A 14,457-nucleotide genomic window follows, 5' to 3' on the forward strand; every position below is an offset into this window, starting at 1 on the left:
ACTTTTGAGACGTGGCGCTCGTTACTGGCCCGCCAGTCTCTTTGATGTCCATTATCGATCCTTCGATGTTTCTTATCTTTGCTTGTCTTGTTGTTTTCCGCATTCGCGGGGCGAGTGACAGTTGACGTTTGCTCGGGCTCCCTGCTGAGACGCCGCGAGGTGGGAAGCAACCACGTATATGTGGAGTTGGTTGTACGCGGTCTGCCGGTTCAGGATGTAGGACATGTGTTGGCTGCCAGCATGTCTGCTCTCCTGATTTTGCTCGCCGTGCCTTGCGACCGCCTAGCTTGGGTTGCTGCCTGGTGTATCCTACACGAGCCATACCGGACGTCTAGCATAAGTTAAGCAGCCTTGTGTTTCTTTAAAGAAAAGGAGCAAATGTGTAAGACCTTTTGTAACCAATTTTGGTGGCCTGTTAAGTGTAGCCTTCGCGTTTACACTGCCTTTGGGGAGAGCTAAATCTTTTAAATTGAAATAGTTGGGGTTCCCTGTCCTTTGTAATCTTTTGGGGGTTTTATTTTAATTTTCTCTTTGGGGTTCCTTCCTTGTGCTTGGTTAAATGTTTAATAGCATAGCGGTAACTGACTCCTGGTTAAAACTCGGAGAAGGTGTTTGATGTTACTGCCGCTTCCTGCATTTGTCTTTTCAATAAAGTGTTGTCATCCCTTCGAGCGACCTGGTGTCACTCCTCGTTAATTAATGCTGGTTTATGTGTACTTAATTTGGAATTGGCCATTTGAATTAATAATTTGGAGTGCAGTATAGCACTAAGGCAACGTCATTGTATACTACCTTGTCGCCCGGTCTAGTACCTTAATTTTCAGTGGCACGAGTTAGCTCCACTACCGGTTTTACTGATGTGCTCCCTTCGAAATCTTGTCTTGTATAAGTTTTCCCCATGTGTGTCTGGGAACACAGAGATGAGCTTTAGTGTGACTTCAGTGCTAGTCACTTAATGGAATCTTCATTTTGGCTTGGCTTCCACTGACGAGTTTCAGTGGTGTGTAGTGTGTTTGATTTGTTATTCATTTAATTACTGTAAGTTTGTTTATTTAATGGGGAGCAAGACATTTAAAGACTGTTGGTATTAAGTCCCCTAGTTGCGGGGTGTTGATAATTCGTTCCAAATGGCCTACTACTTATTCAATGGCAAGGCTGTTGAATAGTTGGTTACTGTGAGTACAAATTCACGCTATTTATTTGTTACCGAAATTGTTGAAGTGTCTGTGTCGTGATTCAACCACTACCTACGTGTTTGAGCTAAATTGATATAAACCTTACATTGGCTCCTTAAAATTTGTTGCCAGCAGAAACCCTTAACACAACAAAGTTTTGTCACTGCTTATGTTAACCTTTACGGGGAGCAATATTTTATGTAGTTAAATTTTGTCTTAAAATGTGTATTTCTCTGATGTAATAAACGAGTGATAAAAGAAAAAACCAAAGGGGCCTGGTCCTTCCCATTGTGTCCGGTTTGTAACACGTATCAACTTTACATACAGAAAAAAAGTCTTGGTTGCACACGATAGGTTTAATTATTCATCACACGTGACGCGTTTCGCCCGTTATAGGCATCATCAGATAATCGTTAAAATCTCTTGCTAATCGTAACCTAGAAGTCGAAAGTAATTAAGTGTCCCATAGAACTGCTAGATAACAGCCAGATAGCCACTGTCAATGCTTCACTACATCACCCATGAAGAAACCGCCTCATGAACATAAATACGGTGAACACGCGCTATCATGCCATCATGACGCCTCGGTTAACAGTAGGGAAAATTTTATCGGTGATGTAATGACGCATTGGCAGTGGCTACCTCGCTGTTACTTCCAAAAAAAAAAAAAAATGGTTCAAATGGGTCTGAGCACTATGGGACTTAACATCTATGGTCATCAGCCCCCTAGAATCTAGAACTACTTAAACCTAAATAACCTAAGGACATCACACAACCCCTAGTCACCACGAGGCAGAGAAAATGCTTGACCCCGCTGGGAATCGAACCCGGGAATCCGGGCGCGGGAAGCGAGAACGTTACCGCACGACCACGAGCTGCGGACGAGTTACTTCCCAGTTGTATGGGACTTTCAATTACGTTCGACGCATCGGTCACGATTGGCAAGAGTTTTTATCAGATTGTCTGATGTCGCCTAGAAAAGGCGAAATGCGTCACACGCGAAGATTAAATAAGTTCTCTTGTGCAACCAAGACTGTTCTTTCTGTTGAAAGTATCTTGATACGGTTGCTATACCAATGCTACAGCGGTAGTCTTGAAGTGAAGCGATATCAAAATAAACGGTGTTAATATTCTACATCTTTATTCTTCATGTCAGCATATTGACAGCACTCTGCCGATAGTGGGCTCTCAACTTCAGCTTGCAACGTGGCGATGTGTAATATGGCCATATCAGTGCTTGGGACACAAATAACAGTAATCGAGTTTCGAATTTTAAGAGTTCGTCCACATGTGTAGCACCCTCTGCATCAGCATGAAAAATGCCAGACTACAGTGGCACGCTGCCACATTTGCAACAATCCGACGCCTTAGGTTCACAGTCACCGATTATCTTCCATGCAATTCCTACCTGGCTGCAACCGATTTTTATCTGTTTCCCAAACGTAAAGAACACCAGCGAGGCCTTCACTTTGAAAGTGATGAGGTGGTGCAAGCAGAGGTGGGGTTGTGGGCCCGTCTACAAAGTCAAACTTTTCATCAGCGATTGTCTCTCGTTGAAAGATAAGTGTTCGTCGCCATGGTGACTATGTTGAGAAATAAATATGTACCGGGTGATCAAAAAGTCGGTATAATTTTGAAAACTGAATAAATCAAGAAATAATGTAGATAGAGAGGTACAAATTGACACACATGCTTGGGATGACATGCGGTTTTATTAGAACCAAAAAAAATACAAAAGCTCAAAAAATGTCCGATGATGATGATGATGATGATTAGTGTTTTAGGGCGCACAACAGCGAGGTTATCAGCGCCCGTTCCCAAAAGTTCAATTCAGAGCCTAATTGTGAGAGAATTGGTATCGTCCAAATGGCAAGAGTGGACACAGCACATCAAAACAGGGAGATAAAACTAAAAAGAAAATAGCAGTACAAACAGGTAAAAATAATTAACGGTGGCTGAGTGACCACTTACAAATAATGGGTGACCGAACCTCTGGACAGCACATTAAGACTTCAATCCCAATAATTTGGGAAGAAGGCCAGACATCACACAAAAACGTAAAACTCTAGCGACACTCGCCTCATTATTAGTTAAAAGAGAGGGTAGGTCTGGTGGGAAACTGAAATCTTCCCTCAAACCCGCATATAAAACACACTCAGTTAAAATATGTCGTATCGACAGCTGTGTCCCACATGTCTGACACGTTGGTGGCTCCTCGCGACGTAACAGAAAACCATGTGTCACAGGACAATGTCCTATTCTAAGCCGTGTAAGGGCTACTTCCTCAGCGCGTCGTTGTCAGAAGGAGGTGAGCCACGGTCGGACAGAATCCTTCACCGCTCGCAACTTATTATCCCTCACGTCCAGCCACTGAGCCTCCCACCAACGCATGACCTTCCGAGTCACGAAAGACGCAATGGCCTGCAGGGGGACGGAACAGCGAGCAGGAGGTGGGATGGAGCAAGCCTCCTTGGCAGCCGCATCTGCAAGTTAATTTCCAGGAATCCCTATGTGCCCTGGAACCCAGCAGAAAATTACATCCTTACCCTGCTGTTGCAAGAGCAGGAGTGCGTCCTGCACCTCTTGCACCATCCGATCCGCTGGGTACATTCCGACCTAATGACTGTGCCAGATACTTGTTGTCTTATATAGGCGTTGTCGACCGCGGCGCCGTATTCTGCGTATTTGCGTATCTCTGTATTTGAATACGCATGCCTACAACAGTTTCTTTGGCGCTTGAGTGCCATTAACACCCTATTTCGTACTTCTATTGAAACAGTACATCTTGCTCTCCTCCAGAAAACTAAAATATGCATTGGTATGAGCCCACACTTCTGCAGGATCGAAAAATATTTTCCTTTGCATTGTAGCTACTGTTCACACGTAAGAACAGAAGTGTGTGTGTGTGTGTGTGTGTGTGTGTGTGTGTGTGTGTGTGTGAACGCGTGCGCTCACGTGCCATTGCGCCTAGTAACGAGACTCAAAACTGAATTTGTTGTCCGCATTTCGTAATGCCGACCCTTTCGGTTTGCTCATCAAAAGCAACGACGTACTACTGATTTGTCAGGGGGCACATATCCATCCCGACAGGTAGCCATGTTCTGCCGGTATGCATTTCGAGCCACACAATATGCAAATGGAATGAAATCAGATACGAGTCGTCGTTCCCACGCGGCGAATATTCCCGCAGAGAACAGTGAGCGGAAAACAAGTCTGCCACCGTAATCCAAATTACAGTTTAAATGAACCCGGACGCCGCGCGTCGCGGTATCCGATAACGAAAATATACGAAAATCGTGACATTTAGTGTGCTGTAGTCGCGACGCAGGGAACCCCTCTGACGTCACACAAGCTGCGCGCCCGGTGGAATGAGGTACAAACAGTTTCCTGAGCCCCATCAGCTATGCATATCCCGGACATAAATCCGGAGTCCAGATAATGGAGTTTCGACCCGTAACGGGCCTCTGCATTTTCAGTGCCGATCGTGCATCATTATACGTCCTGATGCCTGGGTCGTTCTCACCACACGTACACGACACAGGCATCTTTTGCATATATGTGTGTCAGAAATACGGAGTCGAGCTACAGATCCATTCCACAGGGTCGGTGGGAAATTATTCAAGCTAAAATATTGGACTGATAGTACACGATAGGGAGAGAGTAGTTTCATACATCAACAGCAGCTGATGAGCTGGGAAGTTTTAACGGGAAGTTAGAAATGAACCGTGTAATGCTACGTTTCTTGAAAGCTGGCTCCATAAATATCTGAGTTATTATACATGCATTCCTAAAATGACTGGATACTTTATATTTGACCGATATATCTAGTACGTTGAAAACAATGCTGACAGTCATTAGTGACTGTGCATAAAATAGCGAAGCGTTTGAACAGCTTTGAGGTGAAGTTTGTCGTCTCGTTGTCTGCAGCTTTAAAATATTTTTCATTATAGCGAAATAAGTGGAATATGTTGATTCTCAACAACAACGATGGCTATGAAGCGCTGTAATATGAATGTAAATAATCTGCACTAGCAAATGATTGTACAGAATAGTTGCAGAGTCCAAAACACTTTTTATAAGGTGAGTATAGGTAACTGTACAGTACGTGAAAGAAAAATTCGCTCTCTCTCTCTCTCTCTTTTTTTTTTCTGGTACCAGAAACTTAGTTGATTGGAAATTGGCCGACGGAAGTACCACTGACTGTATTTGCCGAAGCGGAAGTCAAGGGAGAGAAAATACTTTATATCCTGTAATTAGCTCGTTGGTAGTCCGTAGTGAGTGCATAAAGAGCTTTATGTGGCCAGTTTGCGATAGCAGTACAGTGAAGTGGTACAAGAATTTCGACGAACATGTCTGTACAATGCAAAATTTTTCGGGCCGACTTGGCATTTCATATCAAGCAGTGGATCATAAGAAGGCGTGATGCTGCGAAGTCGTTCAAAGTCTGCCTATCGAGATGGTGCAGGGTGGAACATCCCTCAGCGGACAATGGAGATTTTTTTTCATGATCGATGAACAGAGCAGTAGCACTTGGACGAATTAGTGGTGGCAATGACGGGGCGAAGGGCCCAATGGAATCAGCGTTCGTAAGAAAGAAGGCTTTTGTTCATTGTCGGTACACTCTTTGTCATGGCTCGGCGAGGTAAAAGACGCCACACCCTGTTTTTGCTGGCTGGCGCTGGTGTATGGGCGGTGGCTTCTGCCGTTGCGAGAGGACAGTGTGTAGGCACCTAGCCGATGGTTTTCCCGTGGGTGGCTGTTGGCCACTGCTGTGGCGTGTGGAGACTGCTGTCCCAGGGAGAAACTCAGTGCTGAAACCCGCACGTGCAGACAGCAGGATGGTCATGCTGTGGCTGTTGTGGACTGACAAGACAGCCAGTCCACAGTGACGGGTAACCGAAAGGCACGCGTACACACACGCCGGCTGGCGTGAGGTCTGAAAAAGGATACTTAATGAATGCTATAAAGAAAAGTACGTAGCTCCTCGAATACTTAACTTTATTCCATCATTGTGGTACATCGCTCTTGACGATACAATTGAGAGTCTTTAAATACAAGCTCTGTAAGGCTAATGGCGCCTTGCTAGGTCGTAGCCATGGACTTAGCTGAAGGCTATTCTAACAGTCTCTCGGCAAATGAGAGAAAGACTTCGTCAGTGTAGTCGCTAGCAAAGTCGTCGTACAACTGGGGTCGAGTGCTAGTACGTCTCTCTAGACCTGCTGTGTGGTGGCGCTCGGTCTGCAATTACTGACAGTGGCGACACGCGGGTCCGACATGTACTAATGGACCGCGGCCGATTTAAAGCTACTACCTAGCAAGTGTGGTGTCTGGTGGTGACACCACTGTGGCACCATATTCCATGAGAAACTTAGCGCTGGCATCGGCAGGTGCCACTTGATCTCGAACGCTTGTCTGCTGCTGTCGATTCCCAGGCGTATTGCTGTCCAGCGTGGCCCCGGAGTCGTGGATGCGCCGTTGGACTCCAGTGACAAGAAGTGCCTCTGCCTCCAAATTCGAACATATCTCTGTAGCTCCAAGGTGCAACTGGTTCGCTAAAACCTGACATGTGTCACATTGCAACAAGGGACTTCCCCTGGTGTCTTGACATCAGCCTACTCGCTTCAGTGGTGCAGTCTTCTGCGAAGCTCTGTTAGTCTCATCACATGTACCCTCAACCGCCGTATAAACTGGTATAGGCATGCATATTCAAATACACAGCCATGCAAACAGGCAGAATACGGCGCTGCGGTCGGCAACGCCAATATCAGACAAGTACAGGGCTATTACAAATGATTGAAGCGATTTCATAAATTCACTGTAGCTCCATTCATTGACATATGGTCACGACACACTACAGATACGTAGAAAAACTCATAAAGTTTTGTTCGGCTGAAGCCGCACTTCAGGTTTCTGCCGCCAGAGCGCTCGAGAGCGCAGTGAGACAAAATGGCGACAGGAGCCGAGAAAGCGTATGTAGTGCTTGAAATGCACTCACATCAGTCAGTCATAACAGTGCAACGACACTTCAGGACGAAGTTCAACAAAGATCCACCAACTGCTAACTCCATTCGGCGATGGTATGCGCAGTTTAAAGCTTCTGGATGCCTCTGTAAGGGGAAATCAACGGGTCGGCCTGCAGTGAGCGAAGAAACGGTTGAACGCGTGCGGGCAGGTTTCACGCGTAGCCCGCGGAAAATAGGCTCATGCCACAACTGGAGACCGACAGCGCCGACTTCATCTTTCAACAGGATGGTGGTCCACCGCACTTTCACCACAGTTTCACGCGTGGCCCGAGGAAGTCGACGAATAAAGCAAGCAGGGAGCTAAACGTACCACAGCCGACGGTTTGGAAAATCTTACGAAAAAGGCTAAAGCAGAAGCCTTACCGTTTACAATTGCTACAAGCCCTGACACCCGATGACAAAGTCAAACGCTTTGAATTTTCGGCGCGGTTGCAACAGCTCATGGAAGAGGATGCGTTCAGTGCGAAACTTGTTTTAAGTGATGAAGCAACATTTTTTCTTAATGGTGAAGTGAACAGACACAATGTGCGAATCTGGGCGGTAGAGAATCCTCACGCATTCGTGCAGCAAATTCGCAATTCACCAAAAGTTAACGTGTTTTGTGCAATCTCACGGTTTAAAGTTTACGGCCCCTTTTTCTTCTGCGAAAAAACGTTACAGGACACGTGTATCTGGACAAGCTGGAAAAATGGCTCATGCCAGAACTGGAGACCGACAGCGCCGACTTCATCTTTCAACAGGATGATGCTTCACCGCACTTCCATCATGATGTTCGGCATTTCTTAAACAGGAGATTGGAAAACCGATGGATCGGTCGTGGTGGAGATCATGATCAGCAATTCATGTCATGGTCTCCACGCTCTCCCGACTTAACCCCATGCGATTTCTCTCTGTGGGGTTATGTGAAAGATTCAGTGTTTAAACTTCCCCTACCAAGAAACGTGCCAGAACTGCGAGCTCGCATCAACGATGCTTTCGAACTCATTGATGGGGACATGCTGCGCCGAGTGTGGGAGGAACTTGATTATCGGCTTGATGTCTGCCGAATCACTGAAGGGGCACATATCGAACATTTGTGAATGCCTAAAAAAACTTTTTGAGTTTTTGTATGTGTGTGCAAAGCATTGTTAAAATATCTCAAATAATAAAGTTATTGTAGAGCTGTGAAATCGCTTCAATTATTTGTAATAACCCTGTATCCTGCGCAGTTGTTAGATCGGTTACTAGCTGCTAGAATGGAAGGTTATCAACACTTAATTGAGTTCGAACGTGGTGTTACAGCCGGCGCACGAGCGATGGGGCACAGCATCTCTGAGGTAGCGATGAAGCGGGGATTTTTCCGTACGACCATTTCACGAGTGTACCGCGAATATAAGGAATCCGGTAAAACATTAAATCTCCGACATCGCTGCGGCCGGAAGAAGATCTTGCAAGAACCGGACCAACGACGACTGAGGAGAGTCGTTCAACATGACAAAAGTACAACCCTTCCCCTAATTGCTGCATATTTCAGTGATGGGCCACCAGCACGTGGCAGCCGTCGAACCATTCAACGAAACATCATCGATATGGGTTTTCGGAGCTGAAGACCCACTCGTGTACCCATGATGACCACGTGACACAAAGCTTTATGTCTCACCAGGGCCTGTCAACACCGACATTGGACTGTTGATGACTGGAAACATGTTGCCTGGACGGACGAGTCTGGTTTAAAATTGTATCGACATGATGGACATATACGGGTATGGAGAAAACCTCATGAATCCATGGACCCTGCGTGTCAGCAGGTGACCGTTGAAGCTGGTGGACGATCTGTAAAGGTTCGGGGCGTGTACAGTACGTTTTATATGTGATCCCTGATACGTCTAGATACCATTCTGACAGTTGACACGTACGTAAGCATCCTGTCTGCTCACCTGCATCCCTTCACGTGCATTGTGCATTCCGACGGACTTGGGCAATTCCAGCAGGACAATGCGACACCCAACGCGCCCAGAATTGCTACAGAGTGACTCCAGGAACACTCTTGCGTGTTTAAACACTTCCGCTGGCCACCAAACTCCCATGACATGAAGGTTATTGAGCATATCTGGGACGCCTAGCAACTTGCTGTTCAGTAGTGATCTCCACCCCCTGGTATTCTTACAGATTTATGGACAGCCCTGCAGCACTCATTGTTTCAGTGCCCTCCAGAAGATAATACTCGAGTCCATACCAGGTCGTCCTGCGGTACTTCTGCGTGCTCGCGAGTGTACCAGTTTCTTAGGCTGTCCAGTGTATATTATTCTATTCAACATGTCATCACGCTGCAACTGCCATCCGGCGCCTGCTAATGCAATGCTTCACGGTGGCGTTGTCACTACTTCTCATTCCCTTTGCTAAAGACATTAGTTTTGTCTAAGGCTTGGCAGTGACGCTACAGTGATTAAGAATGAAGCAATACAAATTGCAGCTCCTGAAAAAGATAAAACATGTCGAGAACTTGCACTGCCTTTAATTCTGAAGTGTTATTCAGAATCATTTTCAATGTGACGACTTATCAAGCAAATCAATGTTCAGTGACGAAGCCATTAACATCTTTCATGAAAGATAAACTGCGCATTACGTAGCTAAATTGATTGGGCATTTACATGCAACTGTGCAACACATTCAAGGTAACGAGAACATCGTACCTTGTCCGGCAAGGCAACTGATGAAGCTTTCGACATCATTGAGAGAACTGTCATTGGTATCACCTAACCTGATGCATTGCCTTTATGATCCACGATCACATATTGAAACTAATAGCAGGGATTTAATCTTTCAACAACGTGGCCTCCGTCCACATTTCCACATTCGTGTGTGATATTACCTAAAAGAGATGTTGCCACGTCGATGGATAGAGAATCCTGTGGCGCTTACCTAGGGTTAGTCGAGTTGCCACCAAGGTCGACGGATATGATGCCTGGGGATTTTTACTTGTGGCGGTTGTTCAAGGCTAGTGTTTATGTTCCACTTTTACTACAGAGCCTCGAAAAGTTGCGACACTCCATCAGAGCAGCTGTTCTTACCATCCCTCGTGATATGGTTAGGTCATGTGTGAGCAGAACTGGACTACCAATCGTAGGTTTACTGTGCGACCACATAAAGAAATGCGTGCACAAATTTCCGTCATAACCCAAACCTTATCCATCGATCTGGTTTCCAAATGCTCTTGCTAAGTTCCAGCGGCTCCGTTGTGATCGCCTTCTGGCTTAAGGGGCGCTCAGGGGTATTAGCACACACAAATATGGGTTTGCACCTGGGAAGTCGATTGATGGCGGGGTTAATTCGCCGATTCGAATAGTGAACAGAACGGAAAAGAAATTGGCAATTACATTAATAATAAATATATCACAAGCATATGATGATTTATGGTGCCGCGAGATGTTGGTACGCCTTCGAAAACTGCAGTTCGCAGCGGCTCTGTACAATATTCTCGGCTACTGCAGAAAAATAGTTGGTAAATGGCAAATGGGGATCCGGGAAGTGATCAAAAACTTCACTTAATGGTAATAGTAGGTTTTGATTTGGGACCCATCTCCTGGAAGTATCCTAACATCAGTGGAAGGCGACACCATCGCACAGAGGAAGCAATCTTATATGCTGACGACATCCTCCTTGTTATAGCAACCAGCTCGAAAGAGCACTCTGAAGCGAAAACATCAGCAGTTCAACAAACGCTGAGCAGTTGATGAGCTGTAAATATATCGTATTGAGAGCAACGTGTTGTACGAGGGCTGTCCAGAAAGTAAGTTACGATCGGTCGCGAAATGGAAACGACTATGAGAATCCGATAAAGCTTTGCAAAGATGTGTTGGGCAGTGTCTCTAGTATGACTCTAGGTAGAATTACGTCGCTCTTTTCATTCCTGAGCCCTTAGTGAGCGCGTAAAGATGTTATAGAAAATAGTGTCTCCCGCCAAGTACGAGGGCCTGGTGAGAATTTTCTCCTGAAGCTATGCAACCAACATTACATAACTGTCGTGCGGTTTCTTCTTCAAGACAATTCTCAGCCTCATTCTGCAGGGGCAATGAAGATGTTCCCGCATCGTTTCAATTGGAAATGTTTGGTTACCCACAATACAGCCCGTAATTGTCTCCCACTGAGTTTCATCTATGCTCAAACGATCCGCTGGCTATGAAGACAACATTTTGGCACAGACAACGAGCTGTAGGCCAGCGTAGAGAATTGGCGGAAAGCACTGGCGGCTGCCTTCTACGATGAGGGTATTGGAAAGTTGGTACAACGCTACGACGGATGTCTGAGTCAGAACGGCGACTACGTAGAGAAGTAGCTGAAAGGTGTAGCTAACTGTTACAAATGAAACATTCCTGATTTTCACTTTGATTTTCATTTCGCGATCAATCGTAACTTACTTTCTGGACAGCCCTCGTATATAGGGTCGGGAACATAAAAGTGGCTCAGAAATTTATTTGTGGCAGCATTAATGGAAGAGAAAATACCTGCAGTTACTTTCAACAGGATGCAGCAACTGCTCATACAGCCGGTCAAATCTTGGAGTACTTTTACACTATCTTCACGACCTGACGGAATTGTTAATGGGGCCAGTCTAGTTGCGGCCTTTGCTGGCCACTCAGTTCACTGATCTGTCGGTGTGCTATTACTTTGTGTGCGGAGTCCTCGAGTCTAAGGCGTTTTGCAATAATCGTCATAGCCTTCATGAAATAAGGCAGAAGATTTTGGATGAAACTGCAGTATTTGCAGCAATCCAGCTTCCATCCGCCTTCAGCAACTTGCTGACCAAGGCTCAAAAGTGTCGAAAAAGCAGTGGTGGTTACTTTCAAGATTTCCTATAGTCTGGTTAGATTTGTATTTCCTTTCCTGAGTTGTGTGTCTTTGTACCCTGGAACACTGTTCTCTGGGCGACTACTATTTGTCCCACCTTGTACCACCGGTGCGCCTACAGCATCGGCAACCCATCGGAGAGAGAGGCGTCGCACAGGTGCATACATCCAAGGCGTCACGGCGGTGCCGGTTACTTCAGAGGTTCTCTCCGATGAGAATCTGCTTCCCTCCGCCGAATCACGTGCTCAGAATCAGATCCACAAGTTTACCTACGCGCAACAGTAATTTTACTTGTCTTCCGCAGGAAGGATTCACGGGGGGCGTGCAAGGGATAAGTCCCTGCAGACGCACTATCCTCTGTGCCCGCGGTGGCTCAGATGGATAGAGCGTCTGCCATGTAAGCAGGAGATCCCGGGTTCGAGTCCCGGTCGGGGCACACATTTTCAACATGTCCCCATTGAAGTGTATCAACGAACGCCTGCTTGCAGCTAGGGTGTCAATTTAATTATCATTTCATTTCTAGCAAAGCTGCATGGTCATCGACGGTAACTGTTCTTTCGGGAACAGATACTACCGTCACATATAGTTAAAAATATGGGTTCCCGGCCTCGACCTTCTTGTGCGAACGCACACGCTATGCCCGAACTCGTACGGGACTTGGTAGATTAATCTGCCACAAGTAATGAGAATGATGGGCAAACATCTATTAGGCGCACTACGAATGTAGTGTTGTGGACATGTTGGGAATGTGGATCTCACGGGGGGCGTGCAAGGGATAAGTCCCTGCAGACGCACTATCCTCTATGCCCGCGGTGGCTCAGATGGATAGAGCGTCTGCCATGTAACCAGGAGATCCCGGGTTCGAGTCCCGGTCGGGGCACACATTTTCAACATGTCCCCAATGAAGTGTATCAACGTCTGCTTGCAGCTAGGGTGTCAATTTAATTATCACTTTGTTGTTCCCCAGGCGCACGCCTGATAGAAAACTATGGGAGACTTGTATTAATTTTTGTGAGAACAAATTTTGTTTTGTCAGTATCTCGTTGTTTTGTTAACAAAACATTCTCTTGTTAATATGAACTCGATGTCTCTTAGGCATCTCACTACGTGAGATAGAGAACAGTCTTTGAAAAGAATTCTGCAGTTAAGACTTATGGTAAATGCATGAAAAATAATAGTGTTACAAAATACTTGGGAATTTTCGTCGGCCAGAAATAATGGTTAATCAACTCTTTAAAATAGCTACAAAAAGCGCAAGCAAGTTCCTGCGTATGCTTGCCGTGTTCAACGCAGTAAAGAACAGACTATCCCAGAGAATTACATCAACATGCCACTGTGATCTCGTCGAGTCACCAACGTGTTTGTTTGCTAGAGTATCGGCACATAGACTCTACACAATGGCTAATACCATCAATGTGAGGCGATGACAGCTGTGTGATTAGATTGAATAGCTTCTAGCAAACATCGCACAGCGTGTCGTTACGAAACAAGAGAAGGCTTCAGACGTAAAAATGACGTAGAGCATGCCCCAGGATCACTGTTATAGGACCATTAATTTTCACAATACATATAAATGACAAGGTATCTGGAAGATAATGTCAGAAGTTCCGTAAGGGATTTTCGCAGATGATGCTGTTGTATAGGGAGAAGTTGCGACAGTAGATAATTGTAGCTAAATGCCGGAAGACGTGCAGAGATCGACGCTTGGTTGGAAGGAGTGTCAATTCACCCTCAGTTGAACCAGATACACTATTGGCCACTGACATTGCTACACCAAGAAGAAATGCAGATGATAAACTGGTATTCATTGGACAGATAAATTATATTAGAACTAACATGTGGTTACATTTTCACGCAATTTGGGTTCATTGATCCTGAGAAATCAGTACCCAGAACCACCACCTCTGGACGTAATAACGGCCTTGATACACCAGGGCGTTCAGCCAAACAGACCTTGGATGGCGTCTACAGGTAAAGCTGCCTGCCCATGCAGCCACAACACGATACCACAGTCAATCAAGATTGGCGTATTGTGACGAGCCAGCTGCTCGGCCACCATTGAGCAGACGTTTTCAGTTGTTAAGAGGTCTGGAGAATGTGCTCGCCAGGGCAGCAGTCGAACATTTTCTGTATCCAGAAAGGCCCATACAGGACCTGCAACATGCTGTCGTGCATTATGCTGCTGAAATGTAGGGTTTCGCAGGGATCGAATGAAGGGTAGAGCCACAGGTCGTAACACATCTGAAATGTAACGTCCACTGTTCAAAGTGGTGTCAATGCGAACAAGAGGTAATCGAGACGTGTAACCAATGGCACCCCATACCATCACGCCGGGTGATACGCCAATATGGCGATGACGAATACACGCTTTCAATGTGCGTTCACCGCGTTGTCGCCAAACACGGATGCGACCATCATGATGCTGTAAACAG

The 14,457-nt window shown here is 45.9% G+C and overlaps 2 non-coding genes across 2 annotated transcripts; both read left to right on the plus strand.

The window, feature by feature from the left end:
* The first annotated feature begins 12,386 nt into the window (after positions 1-12,386).
* Positions 12,387-12,461, plus strand: Trnat-ugu (transfer RNA threonine (anticodon UGU)). Its single transcript has one exon. It is a non-coding gene; the product is annotated as a tRNA-Thr (tRNA).
* Positions 12,462-12,830: 369 nt separating this feature from the next.
* Trnat-ugu (transfer RNA threonine (anticodon UGU)) lies at positions 12,831-12,905 on the plus strand. Its single transcript has one exon. It is a non-coding gene; the product is annotated as a tRNA-Thr (tRNA).
* Positions 12,906-14,457: the final 1,552 nt, after the last annotated feature.

The sequence above is a fragment of the Schistocerca cancellata genome, chromosome 10 (genome assembly GCF_023864275.1).
Source record: "Schistocerca cancellata isolate TAMUIC-IGC-003103 chromosome 10, iqSchCanc2.1, whole genome shotgun sequence".
NCBI classification, from domain to species: domain Eukaryota; kingdom Metazoa; phylum Arthropoda; class Insecta; order Orthoptera; family Acrididae; genus Schistocerca; species Schistocerca cancellata.